Source organism: Leptonotus elevatus, chromosome 7, assembly GCF_054856555.1.
Source record: "Leptonotus elevatus isolate MCC_2025b chromosome 7, RoL_Lele_1.0, whole genome shotgun sequence".
In the NCBI taxonomy this organism is placed as follows: Eukaryota; Metazoa; Chordata; class Actinopteri; order Syngnathiformes; family Syngnathidae; genus Leptonotus; species Leptonotus elevatus.
The window spans coordinates 5963215-5975025 of record NC_141245.1 but is presented as its reverse complement, the minus strand read 5'-3'; positions in this window follow the sequence as shown (position 1 = coordinate 5975025).

Here is an 11811-nt window from a genome sequence, read left to right as displayed (position 1 = left end):
CGAGGGCATACAGAAGGCTTTGATGCAGCCTGTGAACTGACGAAGGATGCTTGAATAATGGTAGTTACAAAAACGGCCAACAGGTGGCAGCAGAGTATAAGAGATCTACCAAGGCCATGTTGCAACAAGCTGTTTTCGCCAGTATTTTCAACAGGTTTGTGAATATTGATAAAATGTAGCTATATGCTAATGCTAATAAACGGAAAAAGAAGCAAATACACTTTTTTTCTGATGAAAGAAGAGACTGTAATCTTTCTTTTGGTAGGTTCCAAGTTTTTATAGCATTTGAACTGGCTGTTTTGTATGCTAGTCTGTCTTGAAATTGTAAGGTTTCATTTCATCTTTGTTTGACAACAGGCGTGTTCTCCTTCCATCCATTAATTTAGGCACCATTTTATTCCAGTCTAGTACTTCAGCCTTAAGGTGGCAAAAAGAAAAATAATACCGTTTGATGAACTAAAATGGGTTCCATGGCAATGACATTACTTACATCCAGGATTTTTATGTTTTGCTGCTTGATGTTTGGCTTTAAAAATGACTTTTTGTCTTGTTTTTTTTATTATCAGCGGACATTGATTTGTGTTACTCTTTACTCCTGATACCATTCCTAACACAAGCCTCCTATTTTTCTGAGCTTGCAACACTTACCGGGGATCTCCAGAGACCATTGAGGCAATTCCTCTTGTTCAGGTCCTGTAATACGGACTTATAAAGCTATAGAAGCAGACAGCGGCAGTGTGAAAGTATAGCATGAATTGTGTGTGAATATGTGAATATCGCCTCATGCCTCCCTCGTGTCTCAGAGCCAATCACACACCACAAGCAAACTGCTCCACAGGGGTGTATTCATCCCGAGACATCTCTGATCTCCATGGATACCAGCTGTGCAACAGGGTGAAGTCCTGTTGACGCAGAGCCTGGTGGATATGCAAATGCAGCAGGTGTGTGCATGCATGAGTGTGTGTGAGTGAGTGTTTGTACTGTGTTCACCACGTCAGTTTCAATTTTGAAATAGTCTAGCAGCTATTCCGGGCATTATATTCTCACCTGCTCGTTCCACATGTGGTTGATTGACTGATCACTACCCAGTTTGATGGCATTCGAACAAGAATGGTTCAAAGCTAAAACCTGTTCAAAATGAAGTATACCCACATGTTTGGTCATTTTATTTCAGTTTTTGCAACATATTTGTTGTTGTTTGTACACATTAAGATGCACTTTGAATGGTTTCCACAGAAAAAGTAATTGATGCCCCTGACGAAGTTGTGGCAACATTGGTTGGTCCAGCTGGGCCAGCTGGCAAGGCACTACCATCAGTACCACCACACAAGGGGAGAGACACAGTGGAGCCACCAAGAATTTCTGGCAGTGAAAAAGAAGTTGAGTCATTTCATCACCTCTTGAATTGTCCCAACAAGGCATGACTGTGAGAAGTGCTTAGCGGCCAAACCAGAAGCTTTTAATACCAGCGATTAAAAACATGTTAAATTCAAAGTTTGTATCTGAATTATGGCCAGGAAAAATAAATTGCAAATCTAAACTGAGTGAGGCAATATCAAGTTGTATCCAATGCAAGCTGAGTGAGCAGTACTCTTGTTTTAGTAAGTGAATCATGCCTCTTAGCATACACGCACAGGCCAATGCTAATAAAGCACTTTTCACAATGAATGTCAGCATTATGACAAGATGGAGCATCGCGTAAAACCGAATAACTGAAATGCAGCTTTAAAGGGGAAGTCAACCTTAAACATTTCTTGACAATAATAGGTTATATGTAGAGCTGTCAAAATTAATCGATTAATCAACAAGTCATCGATTATGAAATTAATTGACAACTATTTTAATAATTGAGTCATGTTTGGAGCCATTTTTTTTCATTTAAAATTGTTAAAATCTTGTAATTTCAGCATATCAACAGTAATTATTCACTGATTTCTGTAGTCCTTGATGAAAGAAGACTGATTATCTACTATGTTTAATCAAAATAAGACATTTGCTAACATCTATTTTTATTATGGAAAACAATGACCGAACCGGCAACATAATACAACATCAAGTCCCCCCCCCCCCCTAATTTTTTATTTATTTCTCACTATACGAATACGAAGTACGGAATAAACACGAATCACTTGTTAATGAACAGCAATCGGGAAAAAATGCTTTTGTGATGCACTTTAATGCAAAATTAAAATTTATCCAATTTGTCAATTCATTGATTCTAAAAATATTCAATAGTAACAGCACTAGTTATATGTGACCTCACTAGTCTAAACATGACATTCTGATTGATATTTCATTTGTGAAATATGAGTTATACTGCAAAATCCAGTCGTTTTTCTCCATCTCAGGAGGCGGCCATTTTGCCACTTCGGCTCAGGCAACGACCAATCACAGCTCACCTGTTTTCTAAAGCTGAGCTGTGATTGGTTGTTATCTGAGACTTGAGCATCTGTGATGTCATTTTCACTTGACAGTAAGTAACAAAATGGCCGCCTTCAGATATTGATAACTACTGGATGGACCTGAGATGGAGAAAACGGCTGGATTTTGCAGTATAACTCATATTTCACAAATGTAATATTAATCAGAATGTCATGTTTAGACAGGTGAGGTCACATATAACTAGTGCTGTTACTATTGAATATTTTTTAGAATCAATGAATTGACAAATTGGATTCATTTTAATTTTAAAGTGTATTATAAAAGCATTTTTTCCTGATTGCTGATTGCGAAATGGCAGCAAACAAAGTTGGATAAGAACTGCTGGATTTTGCTGCTTAACTCATATTCCAGGAACGCAATATACAATAATACCATATTTAGACTAGTGGGGCTGCATAGAACATATTATTGTCAAAAAAGTTTTGGGGGCTTGACTTCCCCTTTCAGGTGTGACAAGGGACTTTCCTCTTTCCTACATTTTCTTTTTCAGTATTAACATTAGCAACTACCCATGTAGCGATATGAAATAATGGGGAAGTTCATAGACTCAGGAGCAAGTGGGGAGAGATTTGTTGTATTCATGATTTATACATTCATCAGCATTTGCCAAGCAAACAGTTCTGCCTCCCAGTCAGGAGGTTTGAAAACCTCTCTGGAACAGAAAGATACTGACGTCATCCAGTTGGTGCCACTTAGTATTGGGAACATTGCGTCTTTCATATGATTGCTGTTTTATCATTGAGTTCAGAACACAGAGAACCAGAGCCCATTTTAAAGTACCACTTGATTGTCACCCCCACCTAATGTTTCACTATTTGCCAGTAAGGGTCGCATGCTCCAAGCAGACCAGGAGAAGCGTATCCATATATTTAACATATTAATCCAGTTCTAAAGGCTTAACACTGCCTCTTAGTCAGCTGTAGAATACACTTTAAAGTTCTGCTTCTGGTTTGGCCCCTGAATACACGATTAAAGCAATGCTGATGGAATTTAAACCCAGTAGGGCCCTCAATTAGTGGAGCCCAGAATTCAAAGTAAACATGGTGATGCAGTATTTATCTGCTATGCTGCTCACAAATGGATGAATAAGTTGCCAACAGAAGTGAAGTCATACCCAAGCGTAAATGCTTAGAAACAATGCTTTCTTATGATCCAGATCTTCATGATCCGTTTTCCAACATGGTCTTCTTGCACTGTACGTTCTTGTAGTCATTTTTTAGTAAACGACCTTTCTATACTTTTGTTTGTAAATGATTTGGGATGTTGTACTTTTAAAACACATTGAGTTACTTTGTGTCTGAAATGCACTATATCAATAAAGCTGCCTTGCTTTGCCTTGAAAGGTTGTTTGTCTGTATGTGCCCTGTGATTGGCTGGCGACAGGGTATGTGCCCGAGGTCACCACGCTGGCGACCACTGCCTTAAGCACTTGAAGCTGCAAGATAATGAAGGTTGTACAAGAGCAGCTGCCATTTACATATGATCCAGTTTGTCAACGACTGGCAAAAGTAATCTGTGATTAATCGTGATAATCGTTTGTGGCAGTTTAAGTCTCTACATATGCCTTGTGACCAGTCGAGGGTGTATCCTGCTTCTCGTTTGAAGTCAGCCCCCATCGGCATAGGGATAATGGTTTAAGCTGTATAGAAAACAGATAGCAGAAAGCTTATTATTGAGGAGTGTCCTTTACAAACATCACAGACGGAGTCAACTTTACATAATGTAATTTATAGTCGGATAAAAATGAGACTTTACATGCAGGTACACATTTCACACAGTGTCACTGCCTTCGTAATGCCCTGAACTTTATTGTTCACATATAGTACGCACAATATGACCTATGAGTCATACACTTCCTGAAGCTGTCTGGCCGCTGGATGACAGGATGAATGCAGCAGACAGCCGCAGTCTTAGTGCTGCTTCCTGTCTCTGTCTGAGCACTTAGCAACCACCGGGCTGGGGCTCAGGAGTTTAAGGCACAATTAATACAATTATTTGTCATTGTTTTATGCATCAAATTTTTTGTATCAAATGTACTACTGCCATTGGTATCAATGACTACTCAAGAGTTGAGTACTCGTGCTGTTATCGGCCCCAAAAAAGTTTCGAACATCCCAATTCACACATACACACACACAAAATGTGCGCTGTTTCGCTCCAATATGTCCTAAAAAGAAGAACAAGTGCAAGATAGGCCAGACAATGGAGCTCAGCAAGTTCTATGTAGCGATTTTCAAATGAACATTTGAAGTTGCTCTTGTGTAACTGCACTCCCCAAATCCATTTCCATGTTGTTTTGTTGTTCTAATGAAAAGATCTGCAGGAATAACTGATTTGTGTGCATGACTCACTTGCCGATGCTTTGTGAGGAGAATACAACGCTCACAATCAGAGCACTTTGATTGTTTTGGAAAATGAACTTTGCAATCCCACTCATCTTCTGATTCCATTACCAAGACTTGGGACTGATATGACCTTGGTGAATGAAGTGAGTTGCCATTAAAATTTTGAGTGACTAATGTTGTGAACCAATGACAAAGAGAAGGAATGGACAGGTTGTCTGGTTTAAAAAGAAAGCACATTTTCGTGTTGAGCGATCAAGTCCAAGATACTGCCACTTATTTATTTAATATTCTAAGGAGGAATAGAAAAGGCTTTTTTCTTCTTGTGAGGTGATCTATCTATCTATCTATCTATCTATCTATCTATCTATCTATCTATCTATCTATCTATCTATCTATCTATCTATCTATCTATCTATCTATCTATCTATCTATCTATCTATCTATCTATCTATCTATCTATCTATCTATCTATCTATCTATCTATCTATCTATCTATCTATCTATCTATCTATCTATCTATCTATCTATCTATCTATCTATCTATCTATCTATCTATCCATCCATACATCAAAATTGGTTGTAGGGTTTCAACAATGCTAATATTACCATATATGGCTTGCAAGAAAGCATATTATGTGGTGCCTTTCATATATCTATTTCAGGCTAAAATGAATCTTCTCCTTCATTTACCATACTGTCCACATTTGTGTCTATTCTGAGCCACTCGTCATTAGTGTTGTCGCATAGCCGTCTCCATGGCCTTCTGTACACTAATCGTCACAGGGTTTGTTTGTTTTTTTGCCTCTGGCAGCTGATGAGAAAATATGAAAGAGGTGAAATGAAAAAAGAAAGCAGATGGAGAAAAGGAAATGAAGGCAGGCGTGTGATTTTCTTCCTTGCTCTGATTTGCTCTGACCATTTCCTGCCTTTGGCATGTGTCAGGCGTGTGATTGACGGGTGATCAGTCCAGGCAGGGTGTACCTCTTAGCGATTGGCTTCAACTTGGATGCATCAAATATAACAACTCGATACATTTTATGGTCCATGGCTTTGAACCGAGAATCTGAATATATTTTGAAGCTTCTGTGGAAGGAATTTTTTTTGTTTTTTTTTGTTTACATCATCCATCTCTTGCATCCTTGTTTACCTTTGAAAACAAATGAGCCCTTTCCCGTTCTAATAGCACTGTTGTAAAGTCCAGAAAGTCATGTTTCCTCGCTGAGGGATCAATGCAAATAAATGTTTTCTCCATAGGTTTGGCACATTTCTTAAAACTGAGATGACATTTTCAAAACACCATGGACAAATCCCTAAACTATCTTACAATTGGCCTCAACTGAATGGCATTTCTCATTGCTTTCATCAAATTGCCAATGTCTTAGAACATGTCTCAATTGCCTCAGTGGATCTGTGCTAATTGTTGTGTACATTTAGCCTACAGTTAGCACAATCTGCTCACATTTAGCACATTTTCCAAATGAATAGATCTTGCTGATCGAACTGGATTAGTGTTTTTTCGGTCTAATGGCTATCCCCTCCAAAACACAGACATAAATCATAATATGCAAAATCATCTGTTCAATTGCCTTAATTAGTCAAGCATATCACAGGGTTCATGCAGTGTAGAGGATGTTTGAGACATTCACGCCATTTTTTCCCTCGCTGCATTGCAAGGGAAAATATCCGCTGCGATGTAGATGAAAACCTTTGGCCAAACAGAGAGCAGCGTATGGATGCCCAAGAGAATGAGGATGATGGCCAAGAGGGGGAAGGCTAGTGAAAGTGAAAATGTTACAGTAGTTGGTTCTTCATTTACACTGTGTGCGAGATATGATTTTAGTTATTCGTTTTTCATAAATATATGGAATTTGGCTTACACTTTCTTTTGTTGCACTCTAAATGTGTAAGTAACTTTGTGTGGATAAAAACTGTGAGTATGTTAAACCGCAAACTTTGAATACTGCTCTTTTTTCCCCTCAGTTTTATATATAATTGTATTTTGCTAGCTGTTGTGAGAAAACATCGAATGATTTTGACTTGTGGTGCTCACAGAATGCCATAGGGACGATGCATTTTGGGGGCACTGACTACTTGTATGACATAGAAATTTGATTTTGACACATAGGTGAGCTGTTTTGGGAGAGATATGAGCTTTTGCAGATGATCCAAAGAGTTGTGCAAAATCATCCAAGTTACTTTTGGCAAAAGCACTAAATGAATGCAGATGAGCCAAAGCAATTGAGAAGGATCTTTACAGTTGTGACAGTACCGACTCTTTGTTTGGGAAAGGAACTTGGAGTGAAGCATGTATGAGCAGTTTTGGGATAGATATGTGCTTTTGCTAATGAACTGATTGGTTGTGCACAAATGTAAGTCTGTTTGGCCAAATGAGCTTGCAGTTTTGAAAATGTCATCTCAATTTCAAGAAATGTGACAAACCTACGGAGAAAAACTGAAATAGAGGTGGAATCAAACCACTGGATACTTAAATATTAATTATGATTAGTTTTTATCCAATTAATTAATGCATTATATTAATAGTTCATTTTCAGCCAATACAATAACACATCAATTACTTATGCTACATAAAAGGAAGTAATCCTGTGTGATGTGCTTTTGCAATTCCACTGACTCTTCCAATGGCAACGTTGGGTCAACCTTGGTGCATGTCATTAATGCCAAAGTAGCTTTTGTGATTGATGTTCCGAAAAAGGAAGGAAGGCTTTTGTTAAGGTTCGAGGGGGTACACAGAGCAGGACCCAAGTGCAGACACAAAAGCAGAGGCAGGTTAGCGTGCGAGCAGTTTAATGAGGCCACAATTAGTCAGGGAGGCAGGGAATGGAGTCCAAGCAGGAGGCGCGGGATCCGGGGAACAGAAGAGCAGGCAGGCTGTCAGGTAGGGGAGTCGGTTGGCAGACGAGAGTCCAGACACAACTGGAGCGTGTTGGGGATGACCTGGGTAAACAAACTGGTGAGCAACAAAGCACTTTCCAACAAGAGTAACGAGAGAGCTAGATTCGAATGAATGAGCAACAAGACAAGACGATCTGGTACCGAGGGGCGCTCCAGGGCTGGCTTATGTAGGTTGTGGTGATTGCCGACACCTGGCCTCTGCCTCAGCTGTGCCTCTTTCCCCTAATGAGCAGCAACAAGCACGCACACACACCCATACAAGAATAAAAAGACAAAAGGGGAAAACGAGAAGGGCAGGGCTCATGGGGGAGGCGGCAGAAGCCCGAACAGCACCATTCGAGGACGGGGAGGCGCAGAGGACGACGGAGCTAGAGGACTGGTTGAGTAAGGCTTTATCCGGGAAACATAGGATGTGGAGTGGACACGGAGGCTGGCCGGCAACTTGAGGCATACAGTGCAGGGGTTGATCACTTGTTCGATGTCATAGGGACCAATGAAGCGCAAAGCCAGTTTCCTGGAGTCCACCCTCAAAGGGAGGTCCTTTGTACTAATCCAAACCTTCTGTCCCATTGTGTAGGGGGGTGCCGGGGAGCGTCTCTGACCTTGCTGAGGAACGCAGCAGGGCTGCGCGGGCACGGCTCTAGGTGCTGGAACAACGCCTCATGTGGGCCTGCACGGATGGGACCGCAAGGTCCTTTTCTTGGGAGGGGAACAAAGTAGGCTGGTACCCTAGAGAACAGTGGAAAGGAAGGCATTAGGCAGAGAGTTGTGTGCATGCTCGATCCAGGGTAGTTGAGTGCACCAGGTGGAAGGGTCGCTGTGGGACATGCATCGGAGGGCGGATTCCAGTTGCTGATTGGCGCGTTCTGTTTGTCCATTGGTTTGTGGGTGGTATCCAGAAGACAGGCTGACGGAGATGCCTGGGGCAGAGCAAAAACACTTCCAGACCTGTGAGGTGAACTGGGGGGCCTCTATCTGAGACCACCTCCTGTGGGATGCCGTGGAGGTAAAACACGTGCTGGATCAACATGTTGGCGGTCTGCGGCGGAGGGGAGTTTGGCCAAGCCAATTAAGTAGGCAGCTTTGGAGACTTGTGCTGACCGCGGCTCTCGCCGGAATGCCGCAGCGTGGATTAATTTGGATACCTGTAACTATCACATCGTTGATTCGAAGATGCTGTTCCAAATCATTCACTTTTTGTTCTAAGGCGACAATGTCTCGATCTTTTTCTTGTGTCTCTTTCTTCAATTGCTGAATATCCTGCAGAAGTGGCTCGATGCTCTTTTTCATTTCAAGTATTTCGGTGACCATTTCTATGACTTTTGCAAGAGAAGATTTTATTTCCTCAATTTCGTCAGCTCTTTTTCCGCCAGGCATATTGCAATAGTAGTAGTAGTTAAAAATCCCAATGGCAACAAAATAGTTAGAAGTCACGAGCGAGTGCAGGAGCAAGTACAGATGCGTCCTTCCTTGACAGATGCGTCCTTGACTTAAGGTACTCCAGGTTTTTGTGGTCTGTGCACACAACAAACGGCTGTTCCGTTCCCTCCAAAAGGTGGCGCCAACTTGACCGCCAAGAGCTCTCAGTCACCAATGCAGTAATTCCGTTCAGTGGGGGTGAGTTTGCAGGAGAAGTAGGCGCAGGGGTGCACCTTTCTGTCCTCTATAAGCCGCTGGGACAGCTCGGCCACAACTCCTGTCTCTGAGGCGTCTACCTCCACTATGAACTGCTGTGAATGGTCAGGGTGGATGAGAACTGGGGCGGACGTAAAACGGTGCTTGAGTTCGCAAAACGCAGTCAGCTTCTCGCGACCAGAGAAAAGTAACGGCAGTAAAGGAGAGGGCTGTGAGGGGGCTGCAATGCGGCTGTAGTTCTTTATGAACCTCCAGCAACTGTTTCTGGCTGGTAGGCCTTGACCACTCTGAGACGGCGGTCACCTTGGCTGGATCCATGCGCAACTCCCCTTTTGCGATGACGTAAGACTGTCCTTGGGACATGGAATTCGCATTTCTCGGCTTTGACAAAAAGCCTGTTCTCCAGGATCCTTTGTAGGACCAGCCGCACATGCTTCATGTGCTGAGAAGGGGACCTGGACAAAATCAGGATGTTGTCGAGGTAGACAAATTTGTTGATCATGTCCCGGAGAACATCGTTGACCAGCACCTGGAATACTGCGGGGGTGTTGGTTAGTCCGAAAGGCATGACGAGATACTCGTAGTGGCCTAAGGGTGTGTTGAAGGCTGTCTTCCACTCGTCGCCCTCCCTGATGCGGACCAGATGGTAGGCGTTACGGAGGTCGAGCCTGGAGAAGATGCACGCCCCATGGAGAGGGGTAAAAGCTGAGTCGATGAGTGGGATGGGGTACTTGTTTTTAACGATTATATCGTTGAGGCCCCGGTAGTCAATACATGGTCTCAAGGTCTTGTCTTTCTTTACCACGAAGAAGAAACCAGCACCAACCGGGGAAGAAGAAGGGCGGATAATACCGGTGACCAGGGACTCTGAGATATACTTCTCCATTATTTCTCTTTCCAGCCGTGAGAGGTTAAATAGCTGACCCTTGGGAAGTGTAGCGCCAGGCAGCAGGTTGATGGCACAGTTGCAGGGCCGGTGGAGTGGCAAGGCAGCTGTACGGTCCTTGGAGAAGACCTGCCCAAGGTCCTGGTAACAAGCAGGGACAGAAGTGAGGTCTGGAAGGTCTGGCTCCTTGACACAAGGGGCGGATATTCGGGCCGACTGTAAACAGTGCTGGTGGCAGAAGGTACTCCACGCAGTGAGCTTAGGTCCAGTCTATTTTGTGTTTTTTGAACCATGGTAACCCTAGAACTAGTGGTGATTGGGGACACTCAAAAACAAACAAACTGATCTACTTGCAGGGGTTTCCTGAGAAATGGAGCGAAATGGGTGTGGTCTGCTGCGTGACCTGAAACAGCAACTGGCCATTAAGCGCCGTGATTTTGAACGGGGTTGGCAATGGACTTGCTCATCCCTAATACATACTTTTAGGCAATGAAAAATGTATCAAATTGATGGCTGTTGTAGATAACGAAAAGTAACAAAAATTGAAAACATGAAAAAATAAAATATAAACAAAGAAGTGGTCAAAAATTTGCAAACTATAGCTTGCATTTAATTCTAGCGAAAAAGTCCTTTAATTTACAATGATACTGTAATGATTGAAATTTGATCAAATTGATTATTTGAAATGTATTTTGGTATTGCTGTATGTACAAAAAAGGTCAGTTGTTTGGGAATAGTAGCCTCTTTTTTTATCTTACACTCAACAAATGCTCCATATATTTAAAAAAAAAAAATGAAACATTTTCCATTCAAACCAAGTGATCAGTCAAAACGAAATGACAATGACTAATGAAAAATCTGAAACTATGACAACACTGACACAAAAAAGTGACGTCAAATGTTTCAGACCTATTCTCAGCCCCCCCTTTTCCAACGTTAATGTTGCCAAGCCTCTGAAAACCTGCGTTAAGAAGCAGAATTATTGGCTGTCAAACCTGCTGGTAATGAATGGGAAGCAGCTGGCCGGTTGCCAGGGGACAAACGCACATCACGGAGAGGAGAGCCCAGTGCCCTCGATCATGAAAGATGCTAATTTATATGTCGATGGTGCTCTAGCATAAACTCAGCTGCTACAGCATCAGGTAGTTCGCCAAAATTTAATTAGATCCCGCTCAAAATCTGTATCCAAATGTCTGCCCTTATAAAAAAATAATAATAATAATAATGCAACGGTGCTTCAGCTGTCTGGCAACAAAAGGAATTGTTTCCACGGCCCTTAAAAATACTTATAATAAAGCTGCTCAATGTAGAAATTTGCCCAAAATATCTTTACAAAACCTTTTTTAACTGACCATTTCTGACTCAAACATCTTCTATTTAGCAGATTAACACTTTAGCTGTTCACAATGGAAACTCTTGCAAGCCTGGCCAATAGTTTTCACACTAGATTCAGCTTTGAATTTCCCGCCCTCTGTCTGCGGATGTGACGTCATGTGTGCTTTGTGTACATGAAGAAGGGAGTGTGCAGTTTCATTTTCGGCCACACGTGGCAGTAGCGACTTGAAATTTAATTTCCTGCATTGAGCAAGT